The sequence below is a fragment of the Periplaneta americana genome, chromosome 3, assembly GCF_040183065.1.
Source record: "Periplaneta americana isolate PAMFEO1 chromosome 3, P.americana_PAMFEO1_priV1, whole genome shotgun sequence".
Taxonomy (NCBI): domain Eukaryota; kingdom Metazoa; phylum Arthropoda; class Insecta; order Blattodea; family Blattidae; genus Periplaneta; species Periplaneta americana.
Window position 1 is genome coordinate 24,276,294 of NC_091119.1, and position 21,621 is coordinate 24,297,914.

Sequence of the window (21,621 nt, forward strand, 5' to 3'; positions counted from 1 at the left end):
CTGATATGGGGGGGTCCCCCAGTTCAGATCATCGGTACGCCCTTGTCGTGTGTATATTTTACATTGCTATTATAATACAACATACTATACTGCGAAAATATAATTATCTCTCTATACAGCAAGTTGTATGTGAAGTTACTGTTTTCATCACGTCACATAAGTAAACTTTGTGAAATAGAATTTTAGATTCAAAGTTGGTAGCATTGAAGTACAATCCACCTTTGATCTCTGTGTACATTGACGTTCAAAGATAAATGACCTTCGAACATTAAAGTAGATAGAGAGAGCGTTCAATACTACTCTACCGGAAGAACGTGGCACCAAAATTACATTACAGCTCTCTCAGATCAGCTGATCTCGGGAAAAACATTACATATAGTAGCCCCATGCTGTACGCACATGCAGTTTACAAAGATTACGAAAATGAAAGCCTATCCTAGAATGTATGAATATAAAACAAAAGTTTTGGTAGATCCTAATTTAACAATAGTAAACTGGGGTTACTTTGAACACAAAGGATACTTTGAACTTTTTTTTTTTTTTTTTTTTTTTTCAGAAAATCCTATTTAGGTTTCTACATGCTGCACTTGTTATAGATGGAGGTAAATTTGGTATGAGAATGATTATGATAATTTACCTCCATCTATAACAAGTGCAGCATGTAGAAACCTAAATAGGATTTTCTGAAAAAATGTTCAGTTTCCTCTCTATTCAAAGTAACCCCAGTTTACGGAAGTGTTTTAATGGCTTGTTTTATAGTACAACATGAAATAACTTAAAGATAAGCCTGCTATAAACGTTTCATGAAAATATGGGATACTTTTTTTTTTGTAAGGAAATTAAAGCTAGAAGTTACTGAAAAATGTACCAGTGAAATGGCTCCTAAAGAAAAACAACTGCATTTATCTCACCATGATGGGCGACCTCGGTATTTTAATAAGGTTGCCCAAAACTAGGCTCTAAATTTCTGTTCTCTTACTGCTAATTATTATCGGTCTTGTTTGAAGTGAGGTTGGTTTACATCATTTCGATATAAACAACTTTTAAATTAATTAATTTAATATGCTTTTCTTTTTTCATCGTCACTAAAATATATATATATATATATATATATATATATATATATATACATACACACACTGCAGCCCTCCCGTGATATGGAATAAGTACGGAGGGAAAGCATTCTAAATTAAAAATAATAGTATATCAATGTGCATTTCACTGTATATCTATTACAAATTTACATGGACTGAACACTTCATTTCCGCTTTCTTTCATCAAGAAGGATGTTGGTACTTCTTCATATGTTAAAGCATAGGGAGACATATTGTACAGTTGAGCCGAACAGAATACAAGCTTATTTAGCTGAATTTGATTACACTTTTGAAATATTCACAACCCGAAACAGAATTTGTAATCATAATAATGCACGTGTAGCTCGCGACAGGATTATCTTGGCTGTCTGCGCATGCGCGGACTTGGTTAATCAAAACCTAAACTAATCGAACCTAACCTTCGTATATGCAAGCTGTTTAACCGGAGCACGAAGGGAACTGTTTGATTTGATCTGGAATGTACATGCGAAAATAAATCCAGGTAAGGATCACGCTGGCACTGCATGAGAGGCCCGCGAATGCGCCATAGCCAAACCGTTCCTGTCGCGAGCCCCTCCTAATAAATGAACAAAACAGCTAATTTCACACCATAAAAGAGATGAACGATGGGTAATTTGACGGCGATATTAGTACACCTTTTTGATTCTACCGTTTCAATCTTATGCTCCCTCCTGTCTTTATATTCTCTCAGTAGATTTCCCGTACGTAAAAGAACGCTGACATTGTAGAGGCTCTAGGAAAAATTCGTCTATCATTTCTCGCCTACGTTATAATCTCGATGCTGAATAACCTCTACAGTTGAAAGAATCGTTAAATAAAATACTGCTGCTACTGAACCTATAGTAGGTATAATTATAATTACTATTACAGCATTATGCATTTAGTGAAAGCAAACACATTAAACAAACCTTTTTAGGAATTACACACTTTTTAAATCTTGCGTACACTACTTTTAACACTTGAATATAAGTAATTGATTAACTAGCGGACTTACTCGTGTTAATTATGTAAGTCTGTGAGGCTTACAGCTGGTAGGCTCTGAGGATGGTGTGATGAAGCACCGAAACAGATGTAAGCCACACAGACTTACATAATTAACACGAGTAAGTCCACTAGTTAATCAATTAATTACAAACTGTTCTGGACAAAAATACTAATATTATTTTTAAGTATCTGGTGCGTTTCAACATATTCAGAACTTTTGCAACGATACTAGGATTTGTATCCTATTTTCGTCACTGGAGAGTGTCACAATCTCATAGGCAGGGTGTGAATTAATGGGGGAATGGGGGGATTTCCTCCCTGTTGGAAAGTTATCCCCCTCTCATAAATTCATATTAACATCCCTGCCAGGGATAACTTCTATCCCCCCTCACAAAATACAATTGTTTTAAAACGAGTATATGTACTTCATAAAGTACAAAGTAAGCAAACAAAATAATATTTCTGTATTATCATCACCAGCAAGCTGACAACAATCAATAACTTAGGAATTACACATCTTATCTTAGGCCTCTTCACGGATATAATTATTATTATGATCAAGATGCAAGACATGCAACTCAGTACGACGAAGCGTTGAGCCGTATCGAATGAGGATAATAATAATTTTATGTGTGGTATTCTCTATCTAGGATTCTATCACCCCCTCATCAGAAATCGCACCCTACTCACAGGTTTGCTGGGATATCTGTTTAAGGAACTAGAAACTTGAGCGAGAAATAACCACCAGTAATTTTTACTTGAACCATTTTTATTCAGAAACAAACTTGATTTATGTGTTATAAATCTATTAAATTAAACTCCCAGTTTTACATTACTTCCAAATGGAGTCTTCCTATGGATTTTACCATACAAAAGAATCCGTCTCCGTGAACGAGATTTGAACTGCGAACCTTGAAGGACGACTGAAGTAGATGCTTAGCTGAGAAAAATTGAAACGCCCCATGAAAATCTGGCCCAACACCTTTTCTGAGCACCGCGAATCCGCTAGAACACAGCAGGTTTCGTCAAGGTGGAAAGTGACATTCTAACAATTCTCTAACTGCGTGACACGAACTGGATATGAAGCATAGCAACGTGATTATCCTTCATTTGCAACGTGTGAAATGTCCATGGTTTGTATAGGCATATGTTAATTTATATTATGAAGACAGAATTGGTGACGTCATTTGACCTTACACTATTTATGATAAACGATGTGAACATTTCTTCCTGTCTTCTAAGTGCTATACAAACGTATTGTCACTATTTGTTTTTATTTCTTACAACATTTCAGTACTGTGGCTCAGTTTACAGCGCAAATGACTGTAAATCAGTGATTCCGAATTCGATTCTTGATAAGGGGATTTCAGTGTCGTACGCAGAATTTTGTCAAGGGGAGGGGGTCATTATTACAATGGTTTACAATTTAATTATCGTATTTTAAATAATAATAATAATAATAATAATAATAATAATTTTTTTATTTATTTTATTGGGTTATTTTACGACGCTCTGTCAACATCTAGGTTATTTAGCGTCTGAATGAAATGAAGGTGATAATGCCGGTGAAATGAGTCCGGAGTACAGCACCGAAAGTTACCCAGCATTTGCTCGTATTGGGCTGAGGGAAAACCCCGGAAAAAACCTCAACCAGGTAACTTGCCCCGACCAGGATTCGAACCAGGGTCACCTGGTTTCGCGGCCAGACGCGCTGACCGTTACTCCACAGATGTGGACATCATAATAATAATAATAATAATAATAATAATAATAATAATAATAATAATGGTTTTATTTAACCTGACAGAGTTGACTTTAGGGCAATGGTACTCACTAGAAATTAGAGAAGAGCCAAAGTGAGAAATAATAATTTGCGATGAGTTACAATTTATTTCACAGTATTCAAACTTAAAATGTGCGGATTTTTAATTATTAAATTATTTTGCATATTGTTATTATTATTTTAATATAAAGTAACAGAGCTAAAACATATTACTGGTATTTTGAAGTTTCCTAATCTTCTGAAAATAAAATCATATAAATATGACTTGTTTTATTTCACCTACTCTGTTTTGAATTGGTAAATTTAGAAGTTTAAGGTATGTATTAACGTTTTGGAGGAAAATCTACATTTTTTAACCAACCTTTTTAAGATATTTATCAGAAAACATACGAAAGTAGACTAACATAACCATATATCAGAAACTTCAATTTCACTTTTTGATTCCTTAAAAAAATAATTAATTAAAAATTATTCTATTTCTTCAAAATACCACATATTTTCTAAAAATTACTCAATTTTGAAATTTCTTTCACTGAGTTATTGCTGTTTATGCGTACAATGCTCTGTACTAGGATTTTGCAGCTAACATTATTACAAAGAAAATTTTAGTCAAAAAAATGCCATTTCAAACGTTAATACATACTTTAAGTTTCATATACAGGTAGAGGACGGCAATGAACCTCCTGGTTCCTTAAAAGCCATAAGTAGGCCTATACAGCTAGAAAGCAGTCCTTATCAATCCCCGAATCTGTAAATGACTTAAGTTCTGTTGTCAATTCGTTTTTATGTACAGTGGAATACATTATTTCTGTTAAGATATTACGGACATTTTTAACATTTTCAGTTTTTCTATCCTTGATCGAGAATATTTCGCATACTTCTTGTAAAAATTTTCAAAGCACGCTATTGTACTTATTGTCTTACTTACAAATAGCTTTTAAGGAACCCTCACATAAGCCCGCCATTGGTCCCTATCCTGAGCAAGATCAATTCAGTCCCACCATCATATTCCACCTCCCTCAAATCTATTTGAATATTATCCTCCCATCTACACCTTGGTCTCCTCAAAGGTCTTTTGCCTTCAGGTCTTCCAACTAATACTCTATATGCATTTCTAGATTCACCCGTACGTGCTAAATACTCATCATATTATTCTTCTAATTTATGCTATATTTAAAAGAAATCAAAGCCCTTGATTTCAGGCGACAGAGAATTCCAGTGGCGGCATATTTATTAATATTACGATTATGGGTAAAAAATACTCAAATCTAAATGTCATTTCTTTAAGTTCAAAAAGGGGGAGGGATTCAAACCCGGTAACCCTCCCCCTTGCGTACGCCCCTGGTTATCTCTATCCTGTTGGTAATGGATATGTCCTCAGTTTTCTTGTTTTCTTCCTTTGTTTCATAAATCCGCCCATTTGTGAGAATCGATCGAGTCTGATATCCCACTTTCAGAAGAAGGCTTTTCTTTTTTGGCATCATCCTCTGTACTGTACATTCAAGATTTGAGCTTCCTGTCCGCTGCGAGGCCGATGTGCAGAATAACAGTAAACTTTCCTTGGCAAGCTTACAAAATAAATTCTTAGCGCGCGGGCACGCACACACACATACATAGGCTACATTCGTTATCCATTATTCCACATTTAGATACCATTTCTTATGATTTTAACGTCAATTCCAAATAGGACATCAGAACTTTTTTCTTTTGTCGTTAGAAAGAAATGCGCAGTAGGGGAGACTGTTGTACCTTTAGCATAGTGTACCTTTGAACATTTTTTGTTTTTTAATATTTGCTGTTACCTAGAGGACTCAAAATGAAGTAAATTGTAGAGAAAGCCGCTAAGTAGCTCTGGTCGTAGTTTCAGTTTGATTCATTGCAAAGTGTGAGTTCCGTGGACAAGAGAAGTTTTTTTAGTACCAAAAGTAAACATTTCGTTCATTGATATGTGTTTTCTAACACAAAACCAGATTGCATTTGTTAATATCTTTCAAGTACGGTGTGTTCCCTATCATCTGGTGAGTAATAACATATTTTAATTTCCATGATTTATTTGACTCTCTTAGTTTTCGGAGCCATATTTGTTTAAACGTGCACTCTCTTGTACCTTTGAACACAAAACATTTTGTACCATGGAACATGTTCCAAATTACACGATACTATCGGTTTTTGTTTTTCTTTTATTTTAAAGTCATATCACGAAGTAAGCCTGGAATTAAAGAGGTCCCCAATTGATTCGGATGCCTTGAAGAAAGCTCTTGAAGCAGTTATTGCTTCTCCAGGAAACAAAATCTCAATCAGAGAAGCCTGCTCTGGTTTATGATTGAAAATACATTTTAAATATGATTGTCAGTTTTTACAGCTATATTCCCTCCTATATTCCATGTGTTCCAACTTAGAAGAGTGTATGTTCCAAGGTACATGATCCTGTTGTACCTTTGAACACATTACATATCCATTCATTTTATTTTTTCCATCCTTAATAGATCTGTAAAACAGGAAAATACATACAGGTAGTTGTAAACGAATCTTCAATAATTATTTCAAGCATTTTTTCATTTAAAAAATTTCATTTCCCAAAATTAAAAAAAATAAAATGTGAAAAGTGTTTAAAGGTACAACAGTCTCCCCTAATAAAATAAAAGTGGAGAAGTCTAAGCTTGCTGCGCAATTTCAGATTTTCTATCAGCATGTGACGTTCACACATCAAGTGCCGTTTATTAGTCACGGACGATTTAGAATACATTGGAGTTACTCGATAATAGGATATAACTATAGAACATTTAATTCTTCAGTATTGTTCAGTTTTTAATTTATTATTATTACTAGCCGTACCCGTGCGCTCCGCTGCACTCGTTAGAAATAAATATAAAGTAATGACGTAATTAAAATAGGATGTTTGATCCAGGGAATATTCGTGTTTGTTAGAAGGATAAATCGTTTAATATGTTACTTAATTGAAATTGTATTTAAATAATTAAATTGCGATCATTTTGGTCCAGAGACCACTCATTTGGTGCAATGACAATTCCTTTAACATGTTTCTTATTGTTGTTACACGCAACTATAGTTTAATGAAGATTGACATATCATTTAGTTTTATTGTGTATACTTTATATTACTTGCTATATGATTCCATTGAATTATGATAATAACTTAATTTTAACCCTTGTTTTCTACGTCTTCAGTAAATGGCGCTTGGCCCACTATGGTTCTGAAACCTTCAAATAACTTAAATAGTGATACAGCATAAACAGTGATATGTAATTATATTTCTTTCTTTCGAAAATGTAAGAATTCACGATCTCCTATGTACCATTGCCATGGAATGAATAAATGTGTTTTTTCTTCCTACTCAAAAATTTTATATTTTGCACATGGGAATTACTGCAGGAACAACAACGCTACAATCTGAGGCGGCGGTGAAAACGTATTGTATTATTATTTTAAAAGTCTATCAGACCTACCAAATTTTGCATAAAATAAAACTTATCGGAAATCATTTTTAAAGAAACTTTTGTTATGTAACATTTTTCACAAAAAAAAAAAACAATAATAAGCGAGATATTTCGATTTAATTCAGGCCCCGTTAAATGAAGTATTTTGAATGCCATATAGCCTAAAATCTAAATTACAACGAACTTAACTTATATTTAAATTTTCATCGAAATCCGTTCAGCCATTATCGCGTGAAAAGGTAACAAACAGACAGACAGACATACAAACAAAAATGTCAAAAAAGCGATTTTCGGTCTCAGGATGAATAATTATACATGTTAAAACCAATTATTTTTGGAAAAGGGAAAATTACCAGAAAATTTTCGGCTACATATTCATTATTATATTATTTTATATAAAAAGTGCGTTGATAACGGATGTACTCCGATAAGAAAGTTTTTAATTTGTTGTGGGGGCTCTTGAATCTCAGAAGCAACAACCTTTACAACAGCGCAACATAATCTGCTTGGCTCATTACCCATTTTTTTTGCATTGCATTTATTGCATATATAGTCTATTTTATGTATTTTAACACGATTCAATTGAGCATAGTTAAAATTTGAATTATAAAATAATGGTTTGCTAAGCTAACGTACTATTACTGCATACTAAATCAATACACTCTTGTTGTTCATTAATTCTCTGAGATTAAAATGAGTGTGTACATAAATATTATTTTAAGAAATACAGAAAACGAATGTACAAAAAAGCCTATCAAATTTTCTGTGCATAGGAATAGTTTAATAGCTTTCGATTATTGCTGTCCAAGGCCCGTTTTTCGATTGTTGTTGCCCAAGGCCCCTTATAGACGAAGTCATTTGTTATTTCATTGCACCGTCTCAGATGGTGTTATTTTAATTTTAAAACTCATTTATCTCATTAAATATCAGTCCTATCAAAATTTTGTAAAGAATAAAACTTATCGGAAATCATTTTTAAAGAAACTTTTGCTATGTAACATTTTTCACAAAAATCAATAATAAGCGAGATATTTCGATTTATTTAATTCAGGCCCCCTTATAATCCCGCTTTTAAATAAAGTATTTTGAATGCCATATAGCCTAAAATCTAAGTTACAACGAACTTAATTTATATGACAATTTTCATATAAATCGGTTCAACCATTATCGCGTGAAAAGGTAACAAACATACAGACAGACATACAAACAAAAATTTCAAAAATGCGATTTTCGGTTTCAGGGTGGTTAATTATATATGTTAGGACCAATTATTTTTGGAAAAGCGAAAATTACCAGAAAAATTTCGGCTACAGATTTATTATTAGTATAGATTATTATTATTATTATTATTATTATTATTATTATAAAAATAATACTTGAGAGGAAATTAAATGCGTAATAAATATGGGAAATTCCAGCTGTTATTCGGCTGAAAACCTTTTGTCATCTAGTATGTTTTCAAAAAACTGAAAGTTAGAATTTATAAAACAGTTATAAGCTTATTACCGCTTTTTCTTTATTGTTGTGAAACTTGGACTCTCACTTTGAGAGAGGAACTGAGGTTAAAGGTAAGGTTCACTACATCGTATCGCACTCCTCGTACGAATCGCACGCAACGGATATTTTAAGTGCAGTGCATTTACTGTAACGGCTCTACCTCATCGGATTCCCTATCAGCTGTTTAAAAGATGACGTCGTACGATATTGACATTGCTGAAAACAGAGGAATTTGAGGTTAGATCTATTAATTATGAGTGTTAGCGAATAAGAATTTGTAATTGCTTCATGCGTCTTAATTGAAGAGGAAGAAACGAAAGAGATATTGATTACATAATATATATGTACTGTAATAGGAACGCCTCAAATTATATAATTCTTCGCAATTTTCTACAAGCGAAATAAGTTTTCCGTCCGCCATTTTGGCGCGACACTGAACATGGCACAACATAATAGTAACAGTTGACCAATTAAAATTGATTTATTAAAGAAGGCCATGATCGCACGCATCGGAAAAGTTGCTCATCCGAGAACGTGGACGGATTTGCCGAGAGGCGATGCGTTCGATACGATGTAGTGAATGCGGTTACATAACAATTACAGCAAAGATAGTCTTTTTCCGATCCGTGCGATTTGTCCGATGAGTGCGATACGATGTAGTGAACGCTTACCTTAAGGCTGTTCGAGAATAAAGTGCTTAGGAAAATATTTGGGGCTAAGAGGGATAAAGTTGCAGGAGAATGGAGAAAGTTACACAACGCAGAACTGCATGCATTGTATTCTTCACCTGACATAATTAGGAACATTAAATCCAGACGTTTGAGATGGGCGGAGCATGTAACACGTATGGGTGAATCCAGAAATGCATATGGAGTGTTAGTTGGGAGATCTGAGGGAAAAAGTCCTTTGGAGAAGACAAGATGTAGATGGGAGGATAATATTAAAATGGATTTGGGGGTGGTGGGGTATAATGGCAGGGACTGGATTAATCTTGCTCAGGATAGGGATGATGGCAGGCTTATATGAGGGCGGAAATGAACCTCCGTGTTCTTTGAAAGGCATTTGTAAGTAAGTAAGTATTATTATTATTATTATTATTATTATTATTATTATTATTATTATTATAAATTTTGAAAAGAGGTAATAAAATAGGAAATTTAGGAGTAAAGTGAAGAGAGAAAGTTAAATACGTAAATAAATAGAGGACAAAATAGTAGGGAAATAATAAGTGATGTGTTGTAAAATAGAAAAAAGGGAAATGTAAACAAATAATTTCGGAGAAAATAGCTGGAAAATAATGATTAAGAGCAGGTAGATTTGAGAATAGAGAATAAAATAAATAATGTAAATTAATAAGGAAAGGAATATACAATATTTAATAGGAAAGCGAGAAATGGAAGGGAGACAGTCTAGGGATGAGTGAGAATAGAATAGGATAGATAGGGAAGAATAGATAGCAATTCAGTTAAAACAAAAGAATAGGAAGTAAACAGAAAATACTTGATAAATGAATACATTAATAGAAAAGGGTGGTATGTATTAAAGGGATGGTGGACCGAAAAGCAGAAATGTGATGGTTCACCATAACTATGAATTGTAAAGTTGGCTGACAAATAAATATCATATCATAAAATATCAATATTACATTATTATTATTATTATTATTATTATTATTATTATTATTATTATTATTATTAGTAAGCCGAATGAATTAAAATTATTGAGCAATTCGATACTTTGAATAATCAAATAATTCTATAAACTGTACTTATTCGACAGCGTTTATTGTAGAAGTATAAAAATGGAAGTACTTATCGGACGATACATGGAGTAACAATAAGTGTTTCAGCCCAAGCAGGATTTTTGTGCACCCATGATGAAAGGAGTTGAGTGCCGAATGTGCTGCCAGGCTACTAAACCGGCTTCAACATCCGCCAAACTACGCATTTTTCCCAGCCTTCAAAACCGTATACCATATGGCGGTAAATCATATCTCGTGGGTCGTAATATCCTCACCAGAGATAACATCATGGCTCTCCGGTTCCTCTTAACGCAAATCTACGTATAAGTCATCTAGAATCCCCAACCACTGCTATCAATCTTTAGACTAGAGATGAACAACGATCGAGAAAGCAAGACTAACAGCGCCCGCAAAGCCGAAAACCCGCACAACAATATTGACTACATCGCGTCGTAAAGACTGCTTGTAAGTGTTTCAAGACATCGAGATTGATCACTCCCGAAGTCCCGAACGCGTCAAGCAGCCTTGAATCGCCACAGTTGTTTATAGGCCTACTTCACTGAACTTTTGTCTAGTTTGGCAACTGTTATATATGTATAAACAATCAAGTATAATACATAATAAATAATCCATGGCGCTACAGTCCGTGAAGGGCCTAGACCGACCAGCCGGCTGCTGGCCTCACGCCCACATGCCGAAGAAGAGGTGGACGATCATCCAACCAGAATGGAGGTATCGTGTGGTTAGCGCGATGATCCCCCCAGCCGTTATAGCTGGCATTCGCAACCGGATTTCGCTACCTATCGTAACTTCCCAAGTGCATCACGATGCTGGGTGGCCACCGGTCCCATACACTGACCGAAATTTCATGAGAAAATTTCTTCCCCCATGAGGACTCGAACCAGAGCGCATTCCGTAACGCGAGTCCTAATCCCCATTTCAGTTTGGTTGATAGGCTTTCCCCTCTACTCACACTCTCTACATCAGTGAAGGGGAAGATGCTACTGGCTATCTTACTAACGTTCGACTAATTGACTTTCAACACAGTGACAAAATTTTATTAAAGAAAATGTTTACCGGTAATCTATATTTCGAAAGCCTATACTAAGTGTTAATATTTCATTTTATTGCTGTTTATATCACCTGGCACATTAAAAAGCTACTGAGTGCAGAAGATAAATGTTTTCTCCACCGCTAGTTGCTACTCTACAGCATACACAACGGGACAATCTGCACTATGTCGCTCCCCCCTGACTTCATAATACAAACTAACATTCCTTAATTTAATTTATTATTAGTTGAAAATATTATAAGAACGACACTAAAATATACACAAACATGTAATTGTCAAACTTGTGTCACTGTATTTTATATTCACTTGTGTACATTATTTACGGTCTTACTAATAAAAACTCTATATACAGAAGTTTAACTGTCTTATACTTATACAATGAGTAGCTTATTTATACGTCGTGTGTAAATTCCTTACTAATAATCACTACATACGTCGTGTATAACAGTATAACTGTTACACAGCTACGTCATAGTTTCGTCATTACTTCGGTACGAAAGGTAATAGAATATCTGAGGTTCTCTATTGCATCCGGTAGAGCGCTCTAGTGTGGCGTGTTAAATATCGATAGTACAACTGGCTCTAATCGATTACCACACTAAATTTTGGTCAAAGAGTACAAGCTACAGCAATATTATTCTAATAATTCTATGATCTTTGGTTTGTTCTTCTGTGGTTACAAGGTAAGCATCATCATAAAATGACAGTCGATACGAACAGCTGTTAGAGGGGCGGCCATTTTTTCGCTATATACAACGCTTAAACAAGGGGTTTCGTATATATATAACTACTGCAAAGCAATTCCCATTGTATAGTTACAGCCTGTTTATACGTCCATAGCTTATTCACGGTTTATTAGTAACGTTTTCTGTCTCAACTCTGCATAAGTCTCGTATAAAAACTATACACGGTTTATTAGTAAGACTGTTAATATTTTATTTTCTTGTGTGTACAACTTGGGGGGTGCAGGTATAAGAGGTAACAGCTACCGGTCTGTTACTGACGGACTCTGGGCAAGTAGAAGGGGAAAGAAATGCCTTCGCATCCTCTCAACTTGTATGAAATGTCGTTTAGGTAGGATGCCTTAGACCACGACCCCACAGCGCGGGGCAAACAATGAAGTAGCCTATTTTAAACATCATCTCTACCGTTCAGTGTATAATAATCCTTTCCCCAGTCTTTAGTTAATTACGAGGCCCTTATTAAAAGGCTAGGAATTTTCTTTTCATATGTTTGAGATCAAGTGTGCAATCTCAAGTAAAAAGATATTAACGTTATGTTTTATCTTTCTCAAAAATGCAAATTTATTTGAGAATTTTTTTCTTTCTATTTATATAACCATAGGTAATATCATATAATAGAACTACAACATTTTGACAACTAAGATAGATTTCAAAAAGGCATATGACTCGGTTAGGAGGGACGTATTATATGATATTCTTATTGAATTTGGTATTCCCAAGAAACTAGTTCGATTAATTAAAATGTTTCTCAGTGAAACATACAGCAGAGTCCGTATAGGCCAGTTTCTATCTGATGCTTTTCCAATTCACTGCGGGCTAAAGCAGGGAGACGCACTATCACCTTTACTTTTTAACTTCGCTCTAGAATATGCCATTAGGAAAGTTCAGGATAACAGGCAGGGTTTGGAATTGAACGGGTTACATCAGCTTCTTGTCTATGCGGATGACGTGAATATGTTAGGAGAAAATACACAAACGATTAGGGAAAACACGGAAATTTTACTTGAAGCAAGTAAAGCGACCGGTTTGGAAGTAAATCCCGAAAAGACAAAGTATATGATTATGTCTCGTGACCAGAATATTGTACGAAATGGAAATATAAAAATTGGAGATTTATCCTTCGAAGAGGTGGAAAAATTCAAATATCTTGGAGCAACTGTAACAAATATAAATGACATTCGGGAGGAAATTAAACGCAGAATAAATATGGGACATGCGTGTTATTATTCGGTTGAGAAGCTCTTATCATCCAGTCTGCTGTCCAAAAATCTGAAAGTTAGAATTTATAAGACAGTTATATTACCGGTTGTTCTGTATGGTTGTGAAACTTGGACTCTCACTCTGAGAGAGGAACATAGGTTAAGGGTGTTTGAGAATAAGGTGCTTAGGAGAATATTTGGGGTTAAGCGGGATGAAGTTACAGGAGAATGGAGAAAGTTACACAACACAGAACTGCACGCATTGTATTCTTCACCTGACATAATTAGGAACATTAAATCCAGACGTTTGAGATAGGCAGGGCATGTAGCACGTATGGGCGAATCCAGAAATGCATATAGAGTGTTAGTTGGGAGACCGGAGGGAAAAAGACCTTTAGGGAGGCCGAGACGTAGATGGGAGGATAATATTAAAATGGATTTGAGGGAGGTGGGATATGATGATAGAGACTGGATTAATCTTGCACAGGCTAGGGACCGATGGCGGGCTTATGTGAGGGCGGCAATGAACCTTCGGGTTCCTTAAAAGCCATTTGTAAGTAAGTAAGTATAGGTAATATCATATAATAGAACCAGGACATTTTGATAACTAAGATACTGTTCTGTTTTGTGTTTTTGTCTCATTTAAACATTTATAATGTTATTTATTTCAATGATGTATGTTATTCAAAGTTACGAAATCTTTCCACGCCGACCAAATGCTATTTCGAGAATGATGAGCGAGACTCGAAGCGCATGAGAATGACGAGACGAGACTCGAAAGACAAATGCAACGAACATAGCGAGCGAGAGCGGCAGTTCATCTCTACTTTAGACAATCTATTATGGCCTATGGACGCTTCGGCATCAAACACGAATGGCGCCTTATTTTTCTAAACGGAAATGGTAATGAAAAGGGAACTGTGGCTACTATAATTGATGGAATGAGGAAGAAAAAACGGAAGAACTCCGAGAAAAAAACACAATCTTGGCTTTGTCCATCACAAATAGAATTCCACCATCCCTAAGATTTGAATTCGGGTCCGCAATCGTTGTAAGCCAGCGCTCTACCAATTCTGCTATCAAAGTGGCTTAGCGTTTGTTATGGATGGATATTATTAAAATATAATAGTCTCTTCCGTGCGAAAACAATAGAGTGGCCACCAGCCTGAAACGGCCGTTCTGCTATAAGCCTACATAGATTTCCTGTTCTGTATTAATAAAGTTTTATAATATCCTGTAACAGTACTAATGTTATCTTAAAAGTAAACTTCAGCCACTTAGTCATATCCTAACTATGACTAAATTTCCTATTAACGAATCAAGAACATTCTTTTGTTCAGCTATCACAAACTTCAACAGTGAGATTTTTAATAATAAAACCGATATATCCACGTTAGTCATCTTCATCATATTTCCGTCACAATAACCGTCAAGATAAGCTTAGTCTACACTTATTGCGTATACGAGAATTACATGAAAAATTCGTCAAACTCAAAATTATGGATTAAGATCGCAACAGAGTAAAATTTACGTTAATAATTCTGTTTTTAAACAAGGTGTCGTTTCATTCATATAACACAATAATAGCCTATGTCAAGATTTATGAAAATTACGAGAGCTATAAATTATTTATTTAAATCAAGAAATAAACTCGATTCAAGATCTCCAAAGCACTAACAAAACCACTTTTCGCAGATGGAAGCCAGGCATGGATCACCATAACATGCTATTAAAGTAACTTTCTCCATTCTTCTGTAACTTCATGCCTCTTGGCCTCAAATATTTTCCTAAGAACCTTATTCTCAAACACTCTTAATCTCTGTTCCTCTCTCAAAGTGAGAGTCCAAGTTTCACAACCATATAGAACAGCCGGTAATATAACTGTTTTATAAATTCTAACTTTCAGATTTTTTGACAGCAGACTAGATGTCAAAAGCTTTTCAGCCGAATAATAACAGGCATTTCCCATATTTATTCTGTGTTTAATTTCCTCCTGAGTATCATTTATATTTGTTACTGTTGCTCCCAGATATTTGAACTTCTCCACCTCTTCAAAAGATAAATTTCCAAATTTTATATTTCCATTTCGTACAATATTCTCGTCACGAGACATAATCATATACTTTGTCTTTTCGGGATTTACTTCCAAACCTATCTCTTTACTTGCTTCAAGTAAAATTCCCGTGTTTTCCCTAATCGTTTGTGGATTTTCTCCTAACATATTCACGTCATCCTGATAGACAAGCGGCTGGTGTAACTCGTTCAATTCCAAACCCTCTCTGTTATGGCATACTCTAGAGCAAAGTTGAAATGTAAAGGTGATAGTGCATCTCCTTGCTTTAGCCCACAGTGAATTGGAAACGCATCTGACAGAAACTGACCTAATGTTTTATAATAATGGTGGAAATAAAGCAAATGAAATATAGAATAAAACTAAACATTTGAGGTTATACGCTACGCATCTGTCCCAATCTTTCCATGTTTTGTTAGTACTTTCATACGAACCGCCAATAATGAACAGGAATATGCATGAGTACAGGCTTACTATCGAAGCAGAAATGACGGTACAAAAATGAACGTAGGATAAACAAATTAACTTACTTACTTACTGGCTTTTAAGGAACCCGGACGTTCACTGCCGCCCTCACATAAGCCCGCCATTGGTCCCTATCCTGAGCAAGATTTATCCAGTCTCTACCATCATATCCCACCTCCCTCAAATCCATTTTAATATCATCTTCCCACTTACGTCTCGGCCTCCCCAAAGGTCTTTTTCCCCTCCGTCCTCCCAACTAACACTCTATATGAATTTCTGTATTCGCCCATACGTGCTACATGTCCTGCCCATCTCAAACGTCTGGATTTTATGTTCCTAATTATGTCAGGTGAAGAATACAATGCGTGCAGTTCTGTGTTGTGTAACTTTCTCCATTCTCCTGTAACTTCATCCCTCTTAGCCCCAAATATTTTCCTAAGCAACTTATTCTCAAACACCCTTAACCTATGTTCCTCTCTCAGAGTGAGAGTCCAAGTTTCACAACCATACAGAACAACCGGTAATATAACTGTTTTATAAATTGTAACTTTCAGATTTTTTGACAGCAGACTAGATGATAAAAGTTTCTCAACCGAATAACACCCATTTACCATATTCATTCTGCGTTTAATTTTCTCCCGAGTGTCATTTATATTTGTTACTGTTGCCCCAAGATATTTCAATTTTTCCACCTCTTTGAAGGATAAATCTCCAATTTTTATGTTTCCATTTCGTACAATATTCTGGTCACGAGACATAGTCATATACTTTGTCTTTTCGGAATTTACTTCCAAACCTATCGCTTTACTTGCTTCAAGTAAAATTTCCGTGTTTTCCCTAATCGTTTGTGGATTTTCTCCTAACATATTTACGTCATCCGCATCAATTCCAAACTCTCTGTTTTATCCTGAACTTTCCTAATGGCATATTCTAGAGTGAAGTTTAGCTCATTAAAATCTATAGTTTTCATTTTTTTGCATGCCCCTTTCCTTTATCTAAGCCAAATTCCAGAAAGTTGCCTCATTTCTCAGGCATTTGCAGCGCAGTCATTGAAACAAGGTGATTAATTTTTAAGAAGTTGTGGTGCAAGTACTTTGAATAATATTTAAATTTCATTTTCTTTTAATTTTAAGTCATTTTTCCATTAGTTTAAGGGCATTTTAATGATCATTTTAAGTAGATTTTTAGGTCATCAACATCCGCCCCCTAGTAATGAGAAACTTCGAAAAGCGATTACAACAATGCATGCACGTTGATGGGCATATTTGCATAATATAGTGAAAGTTAATTTAGTACAATATCTAAACTTTCATTTCGCTGTTTAAAAATCTTCCGTTTGTTTGGCCCATTCTGTAAAATTCACAATAAGATCAATTCGGCGTCGTACAAACACAAGTAGTGCCCTCTTTTCTCTAAATGGAGATGATAATGAAAGAATTATGGAAAGTAATAGTGGAATGAAGAGCGGAAAGCACTTATCACTTTGGCTTTGTCCAGTACAAATAAACTCAGTCATTGCAAGGATTTTAACTCGGATCCCTGTTCGTCGAAAGTCAATGCTCTGTCAAATGAGCTGCCAAGGCAACTGAGTATTTAATGTATCACACTTGCAGATACGAAGAACTGGAATGGAATGTATGTTCTTGCAAATTCCAGATAACGCGCAACAAGAAATGTGCGAACATGTTTTCCTCATTAGTAGTGGGACACAAGTTATCCTTGTTTTACTCGTATTTATGCGCAGATTGTGTGTAACGGCAGCAGATTCCTAATAATGTGTTTTGATTTCTCATTTTTACTTTCTCATTATATGAAGTATATGCAGAAAATATTTATTTATTCACTAGCCGTACCCGTGCGCTCCGCTGCACCTGTTAGAAATAAATATAAAGTAATTACATAATTAAAATAGGACGTTTGATCCAGGGAACAACTTTTACAACAGCGCAAGATAATCTGCTTCGCTCATTACCCAATTTTTTTTGCATTGCATTTATTGCATATATATTTTATGTATTTTAACACGATTCAATTGAGCATAGTTAAAATTTGAATTATAAAATAATGGATTGCTAAGCTAACGTACTATTACTGCATACTAACACTCTCGTTGTTCGTTAATTCTCTGAGATTAAAATGAGTGTACATAAATATTATTTTAAGAAATGCAGAAAACGAATGTACAAAATAGCCTATCAGATTTTCTGTGCATAAGAAGCTATTTTAATCTTACCTGTCCTCGATTTACTCAGGCGTTACTGTAATAACATTATAGTATTATGTCCATCTAGAGAAACTACACTTTCCAATGGTGAAATAATAATAATTAATTATACAAATCAGTTAATTTAGCTTCTGATATTACTTCATACAAATGCAGAAACATTCTCTGTAGGCTATGTTTAATAGCTTTCGATTTTTGATGTCCAAGGCCCCTGTTTCGATTGTTGTTGTTCAAGGCCCCTTATAGACGAAGTCATTTGTTCTTAATTCATTGCACCATCTTAGATGGCGTTATTTTAATTTTAAAACTAATTTATCTCATTAAATATCAGTCCTATCAAAATTTTGTAAAGAATAAAACTTATCGGAAATCATTTTTAAAGAAACTTTTGTTATGTAACATTTTTCACAAAAATCAATAATAAGCGAGATATTTCGATTTATTTAATTCAGGCCCCCTTATAACTCCCCTTTTAAATAAGGTATTTTGAATGCCATATAGCCTAAAATCTAAGTTACAACGAACTTAATTTATATTCCAATTTTCATATAAATCGGTTCAGCCATTATCGCGTGAAAAGGTAACAAACATACAGACAGACAGACAGACATACAAACAAAAATTTCAAAAAAGCGATTTTCGGTTTCAGGGTGGTTAATTATATATGTTAGGACCAATAATTTTTGGAAAAAATCGAAAATTACCAGAAAAATTTCGGCTACAGATTTATTATTAGTATAGATTCTGGCAGAGTTAAGGCCATGAGGCCTTCTCTTCCACACTACTAGAAGTAAAATACATATTGAAACAAGGACAAAAATAAGGAAGACATACATAAATATAAAAATAATTTTCATTCACATTAACGAACTTACATGGGCTATAATGAAATATTAACTAAACCTGATACATAATCAAGTTATTTACAATTCATATCCTAATTCTACTTTATGATAGGCCTAAATGATAATTTATATACACACAGAATAACCTATAAAAATCGGCTAACACTCACAAATCGATTTCATGGAAAAGTATGTAGTTCTTAATTCTTAATTTAAATTTATTAACCGTCCGGCAATCCCTGACATGACGAGGTAAGGAGTTCCATAGGCGACAAACTGACACTGTGAAAGAGGATGAATAGAAAGAGGTACAGTGACGAGGAATGGATAAGGCCTGATGTTGATTCCGTAAAGTTGTAAGATATTCAAAACGAGTTCTCAGATATTTTGGAGTAGAAGTGAATAATATTCTAAACAGAACAGATAAAGAATGTGCTATTCTACGTTCCTTTAGGCGGACCCAAGAAAGAACTTCAAAAGATGGCGTTATATATGGTCAAATTTACGAGTATTGCAGATGAAGCGGACACACACATTATGAACACGTTGTAGTATTTCAATTAAATTGACAGTTATATTTGTCAAGAGAGAATCGCAGTAATCAAAATGGGGCATCACTAGCGATTGAATAATATTTCTTTTTATGGAAAGAGGCAGAGAGTTTCGTAAGTGATTTAGAGAGTGGAGCAATGAAAATGTTTTCTTACAAATTTGACTTACTTGACTATTAATATTGTGACACTACAAGAAATTAGAAACACAGACTTTCTCCTTATACATTTTACGTGTTTCGGGACAATTCTGTTTCTTTATCATGATGTCGTACATGATATTGCTCTTCATAATCTACAGGGACATCATTTTATTTTTACTTGCATTTTTATTGTACCTGCATTTCTGAATGTACTTCACTCTCACCCCTTCACTAATGTCCTTGCTCCCGTCAGACACACAAACTTACGGCCGCTGTTGCGTTCGAAGTCTTCAAGCAGTGAAGTAAACACTGCAGTGTATAGTGTGTTTCATAAATATGATTGCGTTTTCTATAGAAGAAAGAACCTATATTAATAATATCGTACTAAAAAATTATATTCAAGAAACGATAAATTCAATTTCATAGAATATGCTTCAAAATGTTTTTAATAATATGCGTACTGAATTGAAGCCTGCATTGTAATGAACGGCAACCATTTTCAGCAACTTGTTTAAAAATTCAGATTAGCTTATTTTTAATTGAGGTGGCTGGAAGCAAAGGAATGCTAGTGACATTTGTAATAACATGAGTTAAGTGCATCCAGTGTAAGCAAAAGTATCTAAAATTTTAGTGGCAAAGGGATATTTTAATCGCATCACACATTAAAATTTAAATAAAAAAATTTCACTGATTTTACGAAAGCTTAAATATTTAAACCCCATTTTCTCAAAAGTAATTTAAGTGCACTTACAGCCCTTTACTTATGACCCCCTCAATTTAAATGCACTCTCTATATTGTATGATAACATCAATAATTAATATGCTAAATAAAGTAGACATTACATAACGAACATAGCCGCCTGAAAAGTTGAGTTTTTGAAAAAAAAATGTTACTACTCTACTGTATTTTGATAAATTTCGTAAAAGTGATGATCAAACTGAAAATCGTAATATCGTATTTCCCTACAACATAAATGGATACACTATTTTTCTCTCCTCCTATACCTAGTAAAATGATTTGTTTACATATTGCACTAGTAACATCAAACTCCTGTAATGGAAGGGGGAAACAGGGTTTCCGAGTATAGCCAGGTTAATGTTAAAAATGTTGGTAAAAATAAAGTGATGTCCCTGTATTTAGAAGATATAAATTAAATCATTTACTATGCACCGAAAAAGAAGATACATTTTTGTATTCAGATTGCACATTTATAGATTATACGATCTAAGCACATTATGTAGTAATTAATTTTTCACAAATTCATACAATAGTTCTACAACTTATACAAGGTGTCCCAATGCCCTAATTTAAAATTTTTGTATTTTCCTGGTGGAAAATGGTAAGGTATCTCTCCAAGTTTTGCTGACTTTTTTTTACTTCACGAAGCAACAGCTGGTAGCGGTGCTGGAAGTGTAAAAATGGATTTATATGAGGAGAAAGCTCAAATTGTGGTGGTGGTATGCAGAACATGGTTCGAAACTTATGGTGCAACAAGCCTTCCGTGCGGTGTAAAAATAGAGACTTGCCTGATGTGAAGAGAATTAAGGCATGGATAAATACATAATAGGATGCGAAACTTACTGAGTTTCCCGTAACACATACTAGAGGCGTGTTGTAGAAATTGATCTTGCTGCCACCTGTTGGAAGGAGAGGCGTTATTACATCTAGCAGCGCACCAAGTAGCGAAAAGAGCACTAATTACTCCATGCATTTAGCAGCGCACCTGGTG